The sequence below is a fragment of the Eublepharis macularius genome, chromosome 1 (assembly GCF_028583425.1).
Source record: "Eublepharis macularius isolate TG4126 chromosome 1, MPM_Emac_v1.0, whole genome shotgun sequence".
Taxonomy (NCBI): domain Eukaryota; kingdom Metazoa; phylum Chordata; class Lepidosauria; order Squamata; family Eublepharidae; genus Eublepharis; species Eublepharis macularius.
The window spans coordinates 168556112-168573791 of NC_072790.1; the positions used below are offsets into that span (position 1 = coordinate 168556112).

General features: G+C 42.5%; 1 protein-coding gene across 4 annotated transcripts in view; it reads left to right on the forward strand.

The window, feature by feature from the left end:
- TMEM63B (transmembrane protein 63B) overlaps positions 1-17680 on the forward strand; it is a 126499-nt gene that overhangs the window by 703 nt on the left and 108116 nt on the right. The window contains exon 1 of one of the 4 annotated variants that reach the window (XM_054977688.1): positions 17520-17543. The exons of the other annotated variants lie outside the window; for them this stretch is intronic. The gene's annotated coding sequence lies outside the window, so the exon portion shown is untranslated. Of the gene's footprint in view, positions 1-17519; positions 17544-17680 lie in introns of those variants that run through there. 4 annotated transcript variants of the gene reach the window in all.

A 17680-nucleotide genomic window follows, 5' to 3' on the forward strand; every position in this document is an offset into this window, starting at 1 on the left:
CGATGTTGGTTGGCGATGCCGCTGCAGTCCAGCTCCTCTTCCTTGTGCAGAAGACGCGGCAAGGGAGGGAAAGCAGAGGGGGCCTTTGCACTGAGCAAGTTTCTCTTCCCATCGGTTTTGCTTGAAGCATTCCTTGGCACCCGTCAGAAAACGCACCTAATGCTTCTGGGAAACAGCCGCAGGAGTGAGGGGACAGAGGGGACCACATCCATATTATCACTTCTCTCCTCCTTAGCCTTGAAATTTACTACGTTTTTTCTTCAGGGATCTTCCTCTGTCCTTGTCATGAAGATGATTGATAGAAGAGTCAGCCAGGGCTCCTTTCCCCCAGCTCACCTGTGTTTCCTTTACTGTGGCTGTTTCCCTGAGGAATGCCCCACAGGAAGGGGCACAAACCTCCTCCTGTGATAATGCTTCCATCTATTGCATTTCCCAGCTTGGCTGAGCTTGGAACCTACAAACCATTCTAAGTTTCAATCATGATGAGCAGGAGTGTCAGAGAATAGAAATCTAGGTTAGTCCTCCCAAACCTCTTTTTAAGAGTCCACTGCTTTCCCTATCTCTGCTTTTTACTTCCCCCTTGCTTCTTCCTCCCACTCCAGACCTTCCCCCCCCATCTTCTTTTTTCTTCCTTTCTTTCACTGTTATCCTCCACCTTCTTCCAGCAGTCCCTCCAGCGTGCTCCTGCTGCTGTGATTATAAATAAAAAGTTAGCTTGGATGCAGTAGAAGGCAGATTGGAAAGCACAAGGGGAGGGGGAAGTGAGGGAGTGAATCCTCTGGTGTTCTAGTTTATTATTACTGTGTTGTGCATTTTCTAAAGCTCCATTTCCATTCATGTTAATGACAATGGTTTGCTTTAAGTATTGGTCTGCTATTGTGGATGTGACCAGATTTTTCTATGTCACTATCTAAAGAGAACCACTGGAGATGACTCTTGTTGCTGTTGGTGCAGCAGACTTTGGAATGCGGAATATTTTTTTATTAGATAGCATAAAGTCTGCCTCTAGCTTTTGAATCTGGTACTCATATCAGGAGATACATTTATTTTCGGATGTTAAAATGCTCTAGGGATGGTTTTCAGGTAACCAATATCATTGACTGGGAAAAGAGGTTTAGAGCCGTCTTATTCTAGCTGCATCCTAATTAAATTTACCTTTGTTGATAGTTACCTGTGAGTCTACAAGACTAAGATGGACTATAAATGAAGTAAATACATAATTTTTAAAGAACTATTACATATGCTGCTGGAAAGACAAAAAAGTGCAAAACTGAAAACAGACCACAGACCCCTGTTTGTTAATTACTGGACTATTTGTCATTTATATAATGCTTTTAATTTACAAAATGTTTTTACGGTCATACTATGTTAATCTTCACAACAACCTGGAAGGGATGTCACTGTTATTCCCTTGTTACAGGGAATAACAGTGACATCCCAAGATCACACAGTGAGTCTAGGGTTGATGGTTGGACTCAAACACATGGTCTCCCAGATCCAACCAGTGGCCCTGATTGGCTAGTCTGAAAATGTGTCCAGATGGCTGTTTCTACAATGATTGATTTGGCACTGTATTGTATTGTATTAGGGTTGGAGAGTCAAAAGAAAGAAGTTAGAATTAACTCAGCGATTTCATGCAGTGGGTGCTGGTTTTTTTAATCTGGCTGGTCAGCTGTTCTACAAACAGTGATTAAGTGGCAAGCATCTGTGTGGCAAATGGTTCTTGGTTTGTTACAGGTTGGGTGAAAGATATGTATCTGTCATGTATTTTTTAAATATTAATTTTGGCAGATGAACTGACTGTGACTGAATACCAAGGATTGGACTTTTTGTTGATGTCGCGCTGCAGGGTGCCCCCTGGCGGTAGCGACGACGAGTCCGGGCAGGGTGGCCCCTGCGGGTCCGTTCTGGGTGCCTTCGCAGGGCAGGCAGGTGCCTGGCAGGCGGAAGCTCCTTCCCAGGCGGCCTCAGACCCACGGGCGGCCCTTATCTGAACCGGGACTGGTCAGCACTTGGCTCCACCCAGGCCAGCTGTGCCTTAGCTCTCAGGGCAGCGTGGCCTCCTTCAGCAACGTCAGCCACACTCCGACTGGCAACCTCCTCCTCGGCCTGCCTCCAGAGCCTCCTTAAATACTTTTTCCCCTTTAGCTCCACCCCCTCTCCCAAGTGCTTCCACCCAACGTCATCCCCACCACCTGTGGCCACGCCCACTGTGCCCACCTCCCCCTGGCCCATTGGGGGGTTGCTTGTAGGGCTGTCCCGCCTCCCTCCTTCTCCACCGGCCTATTGCCCTCCTCCTCCGTGGCGGACAGCCATCCCAGCCACTGCCGGCGGGGCCTGGAAGGCCTGACCGTCTCCTGGGCGGCCCTCCCGTCCCAGGCGGGCTGGTCCCTTTCCCCGCTCTGCAGCCCCTGGCCGCCGCCTGGGCTGGCCTGGTGCGCCTGCGCCAGCATCGGGCGGCCCGGCCCTGCCTGGCCTTCCCCCATGTCGGGGTTTCTTTGCCGTGGCCGGCTGCGCTCCTCGGCGTCTTCTCCCGCCGCCGGTCGCCCTTCCTCCCGACGCTCCCAGCAGTGGCACGGTGGTGGCCGGCGGGTCCATGAGGCCGCCACGGCTCTCCGCCGCTGCGGTCTTCGGCTCCCCCGTGGCCCCCATTGCGGGTGAGTGGGGCTGGGGTCTTCGTCGGGGGAGGGGCGGGCGTGGCAGCAGTCCGAGGCTGCTGCGCCGGGCCTCGGACAGTTGATTATAAGCATTGCAGAAGGAGTGAGCCCAGCTCTAATTCAAAGGGTTGTTTGTAGGCTAGCAATCCTGGAAGCACTAAGTGAAGAAACATCATTTGAGTTAAACGAATGATAACTAACTAACATGTTTTCATCCTATTAACATGGCACAGACATTTTTGTAATGTTGTTTTATTTCTAGTATAAAATGAGAAATGAGATTTGGGTGTCTAGTAACTGAGAACAATTTGTCAGTATTTTTCTCTGCATGTTAAAAAACAATCCTACTCATATTGAACTGGTTTAAGATGAATATTGTATAGAATTTATTTCCAACAAAATTTCAAAGATCCAAAAACAAATACTTGTACTAATATTCACCATAAAGTAATGTAAACATAAAATTTACAAGCCAATCCATCATTACAAAGAATAAAAACCATGTCTTAAAAACGAAGACATAATTGAAAATTTCAGCTAATATGAAATGTCTGTATTTGTTGATAATGCTGTTATCACAGCTGTATTGAAACAGCTTGTAAATTGACATGGTCCAAAAGATGAAACCATATTCAGAATTGGGTATATTGATTCTAGATAGCCAGCGGTGCCATTTCCTGCACATAAGTCCCAGTGAATAGACTTGAATAGACCTGCTAAGATTGTCCACTAAGACAACAAAAAGGAAATGAAATCTAAAATAACATGCCATTATAGAAATCTATGGGTCAATTACATTTGAAACACTTTGTGATGTCTCAAATGAACATTCTAAAGCAGGGTGCAAAACAGGAACAGCAGATTAAGGGGTTTCTTACAATGAAAGAGGCCTTTGAGTTTAGAGAAAAGACAGCCAAGTGGAGATATGTTAAAGGTGTCTAAAATAATGAGAAGTATGGAAAAACTGAAACTTGAGGTCTTTTCGTGAAATTGATTGGCAGTTGTTTCAAGAAAGACAAAAGAGTTTACTTCACTCTTTTTGTGTGAAATTCATTATCTCAAGAGAAATTGATGGCTTCTAGTTCTAATAGGATTTTTTTTAAAGAAGGGTTAAAGGGATCCAGGTGGGTAGTTATGTTGGTTGGCAGTAGACCAGCAAGATTTGAGTCCAGTAGCACCTTAAAGACAAAGAAAATCTCCAAGTATAATCTTTTGAGAGTCAAAGCTCCCTTTGTCAGATACATTAGTGTTGTCAGATAGATAGACCTGTAACAGGTATGGAATGAGAGCTAAATACAGCCACTGTGTTCAGAGGCTTATACCTCTGAGGAACAGATCCTGAGGGGGAAGCAAGTGGGGGGAAGTACTTCCATTTTGCTTTGCTTGTGAGCTTGGGTGGGGGCGGGTATAACAATGGGCTAATGGTCTGACCTGGCATAGGCAGCTCTCATGTTCCTTTTTGTCTCTGCCTTCGCATTTTGTTATAAAGAACAAGAGGTGATCATCGTAAGAGAAGCTTACTTTGTGTAAGTGGTCAGGTTCATTATTCAAATATCTTTCAGTCCTGAAGAGCTGGTTATAATTTTATCCCTCCTTTTGGTTTGTTTGAAGCCTCCAAGGCAGCTGACAACTATAAAATAATACACTATAGTGCATAAATTATTAGCATCATCTAAAAGTAACAATAGCAAAACTAAACCCAAGAGAAATATGAATAGGGAAGACCGCCTCAAACTGAAAATGTAAACATATCATCAATTGTTTCTGTACCTGTTCGGTTGTCGTCTGTGGAATGTTGTTCAGTACCATTTGTTATATGTACTGGTACCCAAACTCAAGCCAATTGTGGTATAGTGGTTAAAGTGTCAGACTAGGATTTGGGAAAAGCAGGTTCAGTTCCCCACTCTGCCGTGGAAGCTTGCTGGGAGATCGTGTGCTCAGGGCCAGCACCACCATTGAGGCGGTGAGGTGGGTGCCAGAGGGGGTGCTGGGGGTGGAGACGTGTGCCACGGAGCTGGCGTGGCTGGCCCACAGCTGCTGCAACTGGCCAGCCCCACGCCACCGCCGCCATACACCCCCAGCCAGGCGCAACAGCATGTGGCCGGGGCAGCATGCGGTGCATGGGCAGTCTCCGCACGCTGCCCTGCCACCTGCCGGCCAATAGGCCCAGCTTTGCTGTGTGATGACATCACATGGGGGTGGCTGCGGGCGCCAGAAACCCTGGTGGTGCGTGTGCCAGTTATACACTTTCAGCCTGACCTACCTTACAGGGTTGTTGCGAGGATAAAATAGAGGCAAGAATTATGTAAGCCACCCAGGGTCCCCATTAAAGAGTTAGGTGGGGTATAAATAAAATAAAATAAATGTGTGATTAAGCTTTTCATGTTATTGTGCTACTGTTGATAGCCTGTTATGGGCTTCGTAGATACCTGTATGCTGGAATAAATAATGCCTTTCAGATGCTACTGCAGACCCTCTAACTTTGGGATGGACTAAATGGACATTTAAAAGCTTTTTACCTTTTCCTGATGCAGAGCCATACAGACACAGTAACTCCAGGAGGACTTCATACAAACCAGGCACTGAAAAGCATTTAAAAGCATTACCGTTAATAATGGCAATTGGGAAGCTTTCTTGCCTGGGGAAAAACTTTTCCATCTGCATTGTGTATCGTCATTCTCTGCTGGAGGGGAGGGCTATTTTCTGCCTTAGGCATCAATTTTACACTAGCTAGAAATCATTCAACTTATTTCATATAGGACTATAATGGGACTGACTTGCTTTCCCTTTGCATCCTGGGTTGGACTAAAAACAATCCTGTTAATCGGGATCTTGTTTGCAATTTTATTAATTAGGAAGAACAGGTTTCTGTTGGCATTTTCAGACACTGGGAAATGCCTAATTAAAATTTAGGCAGATGTTTATGAGAATCTGTGGCTTGAATTAAAAGTTAAACAAAATCTTTATACAATACTAGCTTGATACCTGTGCTTTACTACAGCATTTAACTACTTTAAATCCAGTTATAATACTTATCCTTGACCTGATTTTTACCTCAGTACACAAGAGTTCCACAGCTGACCAATCAGAAAGAGGAGGATGCAAGCAGGCAGGAGTCTGCCAGCCACACAGGAAATCCAGGCCCCACAGGGAGATTGGCGACCCGAGTGAACTTTGAAGGGAAGACTGGGAGGTGCATTTTACCTCAGGACACATTCAATGACTCCCAGTAACAATTGCATACTGTATAGAATGTGAGGGGGGACCAATCAGGCCGTATATGCAAATTACTATTGTCTCTGGAGGTGGGGGGGGATGAGGTGTGGAATTTGGTGAGCCCCAATCAGCCCTCATATGCAAATGACCTTGAAAGGCTGGCCCAATCAGGGAAGAGTGGCTGAGCTGGTAGTGGGCGGGGGGGGGGCAGCTAGCAGCCTGCCAGCCACACGAGGAAGCAGTATCCCTTTGGGAAAACACATTTTACCCCTTTGTACCCCCTTAGGGGGCGAATTTCTTAAAATCTTCTCTTAGTGGGTGTTAACATCATGAAAGGAATGTTCTCCCCAAGGTCCAGGGGTTTGGGCTGGGTGTTGATGACACACACACACACAAAAGCTTAATGCCCATGCTTCGCTACGGTATTTAACTACTGTAAATCCAGTTATAATATTTATGGGTAAGTCAAGTGACATTTGTGGTTTGGGGGGGCAGGTTGAGTTGGTTTTGTAGTATAATAGCATAGTAACAGAGCTTCACATAAGTGATTCAATAAAGCAAAGCATGTTGATGCCTAAAACTGATGACGTGAATTTCGAAATGTAACATTTATTGAAGAGATTTTTAAAAGGAAAAGATTGTAGTGCAGTAAATAACGTGAAAAAAGTTCAACCTTATTTTTCTACTGAAGGACCTCTTTGTAGACCTCATTGGTGGTTTCCCCCCACTTTGGAGCCCCCACTTTGAGGAGAAGCTTGTGGGCTTGAAAGCCAGGAGGGCTGGGCATATTGAGAAACACCACAGGGTAGTGGACCGCATCATCCATTTGCACCACTGAGTCCACAGATCTGTACTCCATTTCTGCCCCTTCAAGGGAGTTAAGTTGTGTTTCATTAATGATGGCAGCCTTGTCTTTCTTGGGGGTCAGAGTGGCACACTTGCACAGCCTGTCCATGGACTTCTTCATGATAGTGACGATATCAGGGTATATCGTGGCTGTTAGGTCTTCTAGGGTCGTCAGGGATGGTCACCTTTCCCTTGGACTCAGGACTTGCTGGTACTTGCCCACTGCTGCTCAGTGCACCACAGGAGTACGATATGCATATTTATTTGCCGCATCTCTAAATTGCTTCCTCCTTTTAGCATCAGTATATCTTGCACAACGTCTGCCAGGAGGCTTCTTGGGGGCAGTAAGAGGTGATGGCTGCAAGAGGTGTGAGATGGAGTTGGACTGAGGGAGGGGTGCTATGGTGGGCCCTTTGGCAGGTTCATGTGAGAGGTTTGCATTGAAATGGCCCCTAGAAAGGTCATGCACCATCTCCCCATGAACATTTAAAAATTCAGTTGCCATACTGACTTTTATATAAAATCCCTTTTCAGGAGTCTTGTACTGCCTTTTTTTCAACTGTCTCCAGTTTCCTTTACCTGATTTTTACCTCAGAACACAGTTCTACAGCTGACCCATCAGCCTGCCAGCCACACAGGAAAGCCAGGCCCCACAGTGAGATTGGCAACCCTAGAGGTGAGGTGTATTTTTACCTCAAGACACTTTCAGTGACTGGAAGTCATTGACTGTCCCCTGAGGTTCTGCATGTGTCCTGCATAGTGTTTAGAATGTTGGGACAATGACCAATCAAAGCTGCATATACCAATGAGCTCAGTGAAGAGTGGCAGTTGGCAGGAGGGGACCCTGCCAGCCACACAGGGAAGCTGTATCTCCATGGGAAAACACATTTTACCCCTTTTTACCCCCTTAGGGGGCGAATTTCTTAAAATCCCTTCTTAGTGAGCCTCTACACCACAAAGGGAACGTCCCGTCCAAATTTCACGTTTCTAGGTCCAGGGGTTTGGGCTGGGCGTTGATGAGTCAGTCAGGACACTTGTCTTTATATATAGAGATAGATTAGACTTACTAAACTGTCAGGTTCCCAATAATGTTATAGCAATCTACTGATCATGTAGAATATCTTATTTAACATCTCTGTCCAGAATTACAATTATGAACAATTATGTGCCATTTGATAAATAAAATCTCTACTTTTATTTCCCCTTTAATCCTTTCTTTATCCCATCCTAAGTTATGTATATACTGACATTCCCTTTTATGTCCTTCAGATTCACTTTTCTCATTGAATTTTCACTTCCGCTACATTTGTTGCTGCAAACATCTTGAAAATTCAGAGATGCAATACTATTAGCATTTTACAATTTTGCATCTATTTCGCATGTCAGTAGCATTCCAAGTACTTGTTGCAAGGTGTCTGGGGCAAAATAATAATTTAGTGTGCTATAGAAACCTTTCAGTGAGCAAAGCTTTTAAAAATGTTTTTTACTGATACAAAATAGAAATATTGCTAGCTGAGTTTCACTTTATCAGATCAAGATACCTTTAATTAAGTAATATTTCTTGAACTTTACTTCAGTAGATCCAGTAGAAGCTAAGATATATTTATAAACAAGCAACATTGCTTTAACTGTTGAGAGAGTGATATAGCCAGTAAAGACTACATGTTACAGCAAGCAGGTTTGTATTTGATGCAAGCAGCCGACATGACACATTACATGTTGGAACATTTAGTCCAATCTTATGCATATATAGTCAGATCCCATGAACATATGGACAAGATGGGGACCTTAGACACTATTTTTGTGTGAGATGCACAGTGGGAAATATAAACAGTATGTTATGTGCTTAAGGTATCTCAAAATATTACTCTTGTTTAACTGTGTGCAATTGTGGACACTGTAGTTTTTTTGGCAAGCTTCCAGTATAGTCAAAGGTCACATAAGGCTCTAAAGGTAAATTGAGTGAGCACTGATTTTAATATCAAAGGGGGGGATAACAATAGTAGCACTTAAATGCCAATTTAAGTATAAGATAAAACATAGTAGCCAAGATTCAACTTGTTCAGTGCACTGAAGGAAAGTTTGGTTTATGTTGCTTGAATAACAATGCCTCACCACCACCCTGAATGCTAGTTTGATATATGGATAGCAAACTGCATTGAAAACTGAGTTTTCAAAAAGAGTTTGGGAATGACAGTGGAGAAAGTTTTTTTAAAGAAGAGACTCATACTTAAACTAGCTGTATGATTTTTTTTAAAAATCCAGTCTATAAATATGTAACAGTATCAGAAAATGGCAAGTGGTATAGCTAATGGAAGGTCAGGATCAATAACACAAGCCTGGTTCAAAGACTATTAATGATAGTCCAAGTCCAATATATGTATGCCAGCAGCAGCATCAGATGGGAGGCATGCAAATCCATGTTATTAAACAGTACCCCAATCCTATAGCAAGAGAGTACAACAGGGTTCAATTTTTTTAAAAAAAATATTTTATAGGGTTCAATTTTAACAACAAAGTAACACGTGAAGAATGGAATATCCTCCCCCGTCAGTGATTTTCTTACATGTAATTCCACCAGAAAATTTTCTTTTCTGCAAGTTTCAGTGCTGAGCTGGAATGAGTCTGCAGGAATGTAAATTGTGATTAGGGATAATGTGTTCCTCATCCATGCTCCTCTTTTTCTGTCCAAACTGGATGCTTCTTTTTGTAGCTTATTGTAGCATGAGTGTGAACCTTACTTCCTGCATTTAGTGTTCTTTTCAGTGGTAGGGGTGTGTGTGAGTGTGAGAGAAATGGCAATTCATAACCATTTGGGAGCACCTTGCAACCACTCTGGATCATTGGCTCTTTAGACTAGATCTTTGTTTTTATTTTGCAGACCACAGATAATGTCATGCACTTATGTCTTGAATTGCTGGGTCTTTTGTAGACATGGGCACGAACCAAAAAAATTAACGAACCTGTGGTTCGTGGTTCGGTGCCACCGCCAAACCCGAACAAATGAACCGAAATGACCATTTCCTGTTACCGAACCGGTTCATGGTTTGTGGGGCTCAGAATGGCCCCCGTTGCACTTAGAGAACCTATATTCACAGGGAGTGCTTAGCCATCAGAACTGCCTATCAGGGTTTGCAGGGATGAGATTGGAGTGCCCATGGCTACAGAACACCCCCCTCCCCCCAGTGTCTTCTCCTATGTAACCAATTGTAACCAATTTGCAGCTCTATGGTTGGAAGGAAGACCTGCCGATCAAGGTAAGCTGGGCTTCGATTCAGGTTTCCAGGACAACAGAAGGAGTGCAGACAGAGTTCAGGCATTCCCCCAGCTCCGTTTCCAAGGGAATTGATTGATGGTGCCTGACTGTCTGGCTTCACGAACCGCAGGCAAATGCAGCAAACCAGGCTTCCAACGAACGCTGGTTCATTGGCCATGGACCCTCACGAACTGCCGGATCATGAACAGATGATCCGGCGGTTCGTGGGTTTTTTTGGTTCGTAATGCAGTTCGTGCCCATGTCTAGTCTTTTGCCCTTCCTTTTTTATAACAGCCATCCCTACAAATGTCCGTCTTCTGTTTCTACTCTAGCTTTCTGAGTATAACACTGCATTCATTCACCAAATTGGATGTGGCTCATGAAACCTTGTGCCGCAATATTCTTTGGAGATATATATATATATATATATATATATATATATATATATATATATATATATATATATATATATATATATATATATATATGTATATGTATATGTATATGTATATGTATATGTATATGTATATGTATATGTATATGTATATGTATATGTATATATGTATATATGTATATATATGTATATTTTAAAGAATATATATATATTTTAAAGAAAAATGTTGTAAACAGCGAGGCCAAAATGCTATGAAATGAAAGTCTGTGGTATCCTATGCAAAGCTGAAATACAGACAAGGTAATGTGAACCATTCACATATAAATTGTGATACCTTAGCTATGCTATGATAATGTCCCACCAATAACTGGAGAGAACCTCATGATCTCAATTAAGACCAAAATGAATAGAATAAGATACCCTCATAGACTCTAGTTCTACAATTTCATGCTGGAGTTACCATTTGAAGTTTTTTTTGTTGAAGTAGTGTTATACTTGGGAGAACTTTCCTCCTTTTTGGTTTGTGTTATACCAATGAAGCATAGTCTTCTATTATCTAACATACACTGCATTCTAGGAAGTTTGAGATTAATTTCAGTATTTGGGGACAAAGAAGGTTCTTGCAGTATCTTCTGTCTGTAAATTAAGCATTTTATGTTATTTCTGAAAGCATCCCTAATTTTATTTTTTAAAAAAATCTTGGTAGCCTCAACCTACATGTGTATATATATATATATATAGAAAGAAAGGCCTGCTTGTAAGAATTTGGGAGCAAAGGGGAACCTAGGCCCAGTAGTCTGTGGTCCACGCACCATAGAGTGCTGGGCCTCTGTCCTCCTTTACTCCCTAATACTTGCAAGCAGGCCTTTCTGTAACATATGTATTCTAAGAAACTATCCTCATTTTAGGAAGCATTCATCTTTTTAGTGTTTGTCAGGGCTTTTGTTTGGGCAGTACTCAGTGAGACTAAGTATCAGCAACTTTTGGAGGGATCTGCCTAGTCTTCATGGGAGAATAGGTGGAAATCTTTCCAACTTCATTGATGAATACCAGCACATTTTATATGAATGCCAACACTTTTTTAAAAACAAAAAGCAGTGGTGCTTGCAGTATGGTAAATCATAGTATGCTGCATCCAATGCCTACTTTAAAGAGCTGTAGGAAGAGAAGCAAAGGCAAGATTGCCACTGGGCTCCCCTAGACCCTGCCTCTGTAAAGGAAATCTGTTACCTGTGATAATGTGATAACCATTCATAGTCCCTATTCATTCCCAGCTTGACAGAGTCAAATTTGCATATGAATTCCAATTCAGCAGCCTCCCCTTGGATTTTGTTTTTGAAAGGTTTCTGTTGAACTACAGCGACCTTTAAGTCTTTGATGGAATGTCCTGGTAGATTGAAGTGTTCTCCCACTGGTTTCTGGATGTTTCCATTTCTAATGTCAGATTTGTGTCCATTTATTCTTTTGCGTAGAGATTGGCTGGTTTGTCCAATGTACAGAGCAGAAGGACATTGTTGGCACATGAGGGCATAGATCACATTGGAGGATGAGCAGCTGTAAGAGCCAGAGACAGTGTAGTTAATGCCATTGGGTCCTGTAATTGTATTCCCTGGGTAGATATAGGGGCAGAGCTGGCATCTGGGTCTGTTTTTCATGGATTGTTTTTCATGGAAGAGTCCAGTTCAGAGATCTCTTGTTTGATCCATTGTTGCTTGCTATACATCAGTCCAATGAGGTGAATTAAGTGTTTTCTGGATAAGGTGTTGCATAGTTTCTCACTGTAGTCTGTGTGTTAAGTGCATTTCAATGGGTTCCTCACACACAGTCCCTTGGGTAGAATGTCCAGTTTTTTGCATTTAGAAAGGAACCTGATGTCTGTTTGTATTTGTTGCAGTTTCTTCATGAGGTTGATGGATTTCCTCTCCATTCGGCTGAATGCGGTGCTTTCCATGGTCATAGATGCAGAGGAGTTAGCCGTGTTAGTCTGTGGTAGCAAAATCAAAAAGAGTCCAGTAGCACTTTTAAGACTAATCTGACATTAGAAGTGGAAACATCCAGAAACCAGTGGGAGAACACTTCAATCTACCAGGACATTCCATCAAAGACTTAAAGGTCGCTGTAGTTCAACAGAAACCTTTCAAAAACAAAATCCAAGGGGAGGCTGCTGAATTGGAATTCATATGCAAATTTGACTCTGTCAAGCTGGGAATGAATAGGGACTATGAATGGTTATCACATTATCACAGGTAACAGATTTCCTTTACAGAGGCAGGGTCTAGGGGAGCCCAGTGGCACCTGGCGTAGGCTTCCGGGGACCACAGTTCTCTTTGTCAGATGCATCTGATGGGGAGAGCTGTGGTTATCGAAGGCTTATACTACACTGGAATTGGATGGTCTGGCTGTTTTGCTGCTACAAACCAACACGGCAAACTCCTTTGAAGCCTCACACAAGCCAACTAATCTCCACACCAAAAGGAGATGTTTACATTTACTAGCAAAGGAATGTTTTGGTTGCATCCTCCCTCTCCCCCCCCCTAATTGCATCTTCTCTCTCCTCCCCTCCTCCCCCCTCCTCTTCTATATTTGACCAGTTTCTGTACCATGCATCTGACGAAGAGAACTTGATTCTCGAAAGCTTATGCTACAATAAATAAAATTGGTTAGTCTTAAAGGTGCTACTGGACTCTTTTTGATTTTGCCAACATTGTGGGAGAGCAATCAATGTCACTTTCTATGCAGTCCATGCATTTAGTACAAAGAATCATTAAGGAAGTGGTATCAGCAGATCTAAATGACTGTGATGGGATACTGGAAGGAAAAGGTCTTCAAGTCTCTGCAGAATCCATATAAAAACATAAGAAGAACCCTTTTGGATTAGATAAGAAGTCCATCTACTCTAGCATCCTGTTTCACACAGTGGCCAACCAGTTACTATGGAGGGCCAGCAACAGGGGATAAAGGCCAAGGCCTTCCCCTGCAGTTGCATCCTGACACTGGTGTTCTGAGGTTTACTGCCTCTGAATGATGAGGTTCCGTTTAGTCACCATGGCTAGTACCCACTATTAGATGCATGGTGGGAGGTCTGTCTAATCATCTTTTAAACTTGTTTTTTATGTCTGTGGCCATCACTACATCCTCTGGCAGTAAATCCCATATTTTAATCACTTATTGAATAAAGAAGCCTTCCCTTTTATCTTACTTGCCCATCCACTTCACGTAGTGTTCCAAGTTCTAGTATTTGGGGATAGGCAGTAAAAGTTCTTTCTGTCCATTCTGAATAGGTGGAAATCTTTCCAACTTCATTGATGAATACCAGCACATTTTATATGAATGCCAACACTTTTTTAAAAACAAAAAGCAGTGGTGCTTGCAGTATGGTAAATCATAGTATGCTGCATCCAATGCCTACTTTAAAGAGCTGTAGGAAGAGAAGCAAAGGCAAGATTGTTTCAAAGAGGAATTGGAAATCATAATCAGAAGGATATAGGAAAAGCTGTGGCCTGTCTAGCGTTCTCTGAGTCTGGAAGCAGGAAACTGCAGATGGCTGCTAGAATCCACAGGCAATCTATGAGAAGACAGGAAGCTGGTGTGTTCCCTGTGGGTAACATGCAGGGAAAATAGTTACATTTGGCCTAGCTGCATTACTGGCTGGTAAATACACTAGTAAGTGGAATAAGGTTACAAATTGAGTTATCTTTATTATTTATTATATGTTTATTGTGTAACCTGCACAGTCCCAAAGTCTGGTGATCTGGGGAAGGTGATATTGCTTTGCAAGCAAAATAATGAAGCCCTTCCCAGGGTATTTAAAAAAGAAATTGTGCTTCTCCCTTTAGAATGACATTTTAAGTTTTATCCATCGTGTTGCCAGTAGTATGGTATCTTGTGGCTGCATGATAGATGGAGCAAACCTTGATGTAAAAGGAAAGCCTCAAATAAAGTTTTCAACTACTTTTAAAAGGGGGGGGGAGATTGTGTGGTTCAGTGGAAGCGCACAGCCTTAAAAAATCTTACAATATTTGAATAAGGGAGAGAAAGAAGCAAAAGATTAACAGAGGGTTAATCGAAGACTTCCTTGGATTCATCATTTTAGAAGGACTCTATTTTCTCCCCACCCCCACCCATGGAACTAAAGGTAACTTACATGGGGTTTCCATACCTTTCATCCAAACACTGACTAGACTTGTGTAGCCTCAGCAAAGTTCCTATATCAATTGTCTTCCAAACGTACCCCAGAGGAGTGTTTCAGTGCTTAAGTGATACAATGGTGAAATGCTTATCCTCTAAAGAACAGAAGTACATACACATTGATGTTTAAAACAACAGCATAGGAAAGGACGCTGTGTCCCTCATTACTAACTATGTTACCAGTACAGGTGGTGGCTATGATGCCATATGACAATTGAGACTCTGGGAAGAAACATGTTTTTCCAACAATAAAATATTGCGGCTATGAACTGCCCTGTGATAGAAATACTACTCTGAACATAGTTCCCTCCACCATAGTTAACAACTTTATATTTATTCCACACAAGCAAAATTATCTGATAGGTCCCTAAAACCAAAAGAATACATACCAAATATAAAAATAAATCATTATGGCTAGTAAAAATGAAATCAAATCAGAATGTTTGTCTGTATGATAAGACCTTGGCAGGCCTCTAGAGCAAGTGTATCCCAACATTGTGGTCGTAGATGCAGAGGAGTTAGCCGTGTTAGTCTGTGGTAGCAAAATCAAAAAGAGTCCAGTAGCACCTTTAAGACTAACCAATTTTATTTATTGTAGCATAAGCTTTCGAGAATCAAGTTCTCTTCGTCAGATGCATGGTACAGAAACTGGTCAAATATAGAAGAGGAGGGGGGAGGAGGGGAGGAGAGAGAAGATGCAATTAGGGGGGGGAGAGGGAGGATGCAACCAAAACATTCCTTTGCTAGTAAATGTAAACATCTCCTTTTGGTGTGGAGATTAGTTGGCTTGTGTGAGGCTTCAAAGGAGTTTGCCGTGTTGGTTTGTAGCAGCAAAACAGCCAGACCATCCAATTCCAGTGTAGTATAAGCCTTCGATAACCACAGCTCTCCCCGTCAGATGCATCTGACAAAGAGAACTGTGGTCCCCGGAAGCCTACGCTTAAACGACTTCTCACTCACAATCATGAATCGGCCAGCAGAGTCACCAGCACAGGTACCAGGCCCTGCAACAGACCCAGATGCCAGCTCTGCCCTTATATCTACCAAGAGGCCTTTCCTTTTATCTTACTTGCCCATCCACTTCACGTAGTGTTCCAAGTTCTAGTATTTGGGGATAGGCAGTAAAAGTTCTTTCTGTCCATTCTCTACTGTTGCATAATTTTATAAACCTTTATCATGCCCCTCCCCTTAGTCATCTCTTTTTTTCTTTCCTTATAGAAAAGGTGCTCCAAATCCTTAATCATCTTGCTTGCCCTCTTCTACTTTTCCCAGCTTTGCACAGTCTTTTTTGAGAGTCAGTAACTAGAACTGCATACAGTACTCCAAGTGAGGCCTCACCATAGATCTGTTCAGGGACATTATAATATTGGCTATTTTATTTTCAATTCCATTCCTAATAATCTCCATCATATCTTGCCTTTTTCCACTACTGCGGCACACTGGGTTGACATTTTCATTGAGCTATCCACTATGACTTCAAAGTCTCTTTTCCTCTCAGTCCCAGCATGTTCATGTAATCAGTATATTAGCATGTACTTGAAATTGGGACTTTTTGTTCCAGTGTGGATTGCCTTACAGTTACTGACACCAAGCTTCATTTGCCACACTGTTGCTCACTCACCCAGTTTAGACAGATTTCACTGAACCTCTTCATGGTCAGCCTTGGTTTTCATCTTCTTGAATAATTTTGTGTTGTTTGCAAACTTGACACTAGACTGCTTATCTCCAATTCCAGATCATTTATGAACAAATTAAATTGCACCAATCGCAGTACCAATCCTTGTGGGATTCCATTGCTTGCTTACCTCCGTTGAGAAACTTATCCATTTATTCCCACTCTCTGCTTCATTTTGTTTAGGCAGTTTATAATACATAAAAGGACTCACTCTCTTATCCTATGACTGCTAAGCTTACTGAGGAGTCCTTGGTGAGGTAGCTTGTCAAAAGTCCAAATATATAATGTCTACCAGGTCTCTGTTATCTATATGCTTGTTTGTTTTCTTAAAAAACTCCAAAAAAGTGGAGAGGCAGGATTTTCCCTCAGCAGGCTTTGTTCCTGCTGAGGGAAAATCCTATCTAATAATTCTGTCTTTGATTACAGATTCTACTAATTTGCCTGAAACAGACATTAGACTAACTGGTCTGTAATCTGGTTTCCCTTTGGACCCTTTTTTAAAAATGGTGAAACATATGCAACTCTCCTGTGTTCTGATATAGTGGCTGATTGTCGTTACATGTGCTCGTTAGTAAATCAACAATTTCACATTTGAATTCCCTAAGAAGCCTCAGGTGTATGTCACTAGGAATTGGAAACTTACTGGTTTCTAATTTCCCCAACAGGTCTAGACTTTCATCTCTTGTCACTTCAATTTGGCTCAATTCTTTAGACTGCACTTTTGAAAACAATCACTGTGGCCTGGATACATGCCCAATACTTTCCACAGTGAACATAGATGTGAAAGTATTCATATAGCTTCCCTGTCATATCCCCATCTTCCTTTAGCAATCCTTTTATTCCTGGACATGTGTTTGCTGTAACTTGTGAACAAGGCTCATGTTTAATGGTTGTAGGGGGGATTTGAGGAAAACGTTTGTGTCCTCTGGCAACTATACATGCCTTCCTCAAAAAAGCCTTCCTCACACAAGGGGAATCCTAGATCCAAAAAGAAAGCTCACAGAGGACACTTTAGCAAGAGATTTGGCTGCTGTGTACAAATGTTGATTTCATGCCCTGAAAATAGCCTTGAAGCTGGAACTGATGTGGAATGGCATGGCAGTGTGATACTGTTCCTGGAGTGAGGCTGTAAACATTTTCACCGTGATCCCATCTATCTAACCTACCCCCACCCCCATCCTGTGGCAAGACTGGCATGTTTTCAAGAGGAAGTGTCACTTGAGCTACAGTCAGCCAAAGAAAAGCAGCATGCTTTGGAAAGAGGTCAGGAGTTACGCAGAGACACCATGCTAATTCAATATGGAGATCAAGGTATGAAATGGTGATTCTTTCTGCTTTGGGGCATTAAACAAGCCTCCTCTTTCATTTTTCTTTCCCCATGTTAGGCTGGAGACGTGAAGTTGATTGTTTTTCACAGAGCTTAAGATGATTTGAAAGGGGAAGGTCAC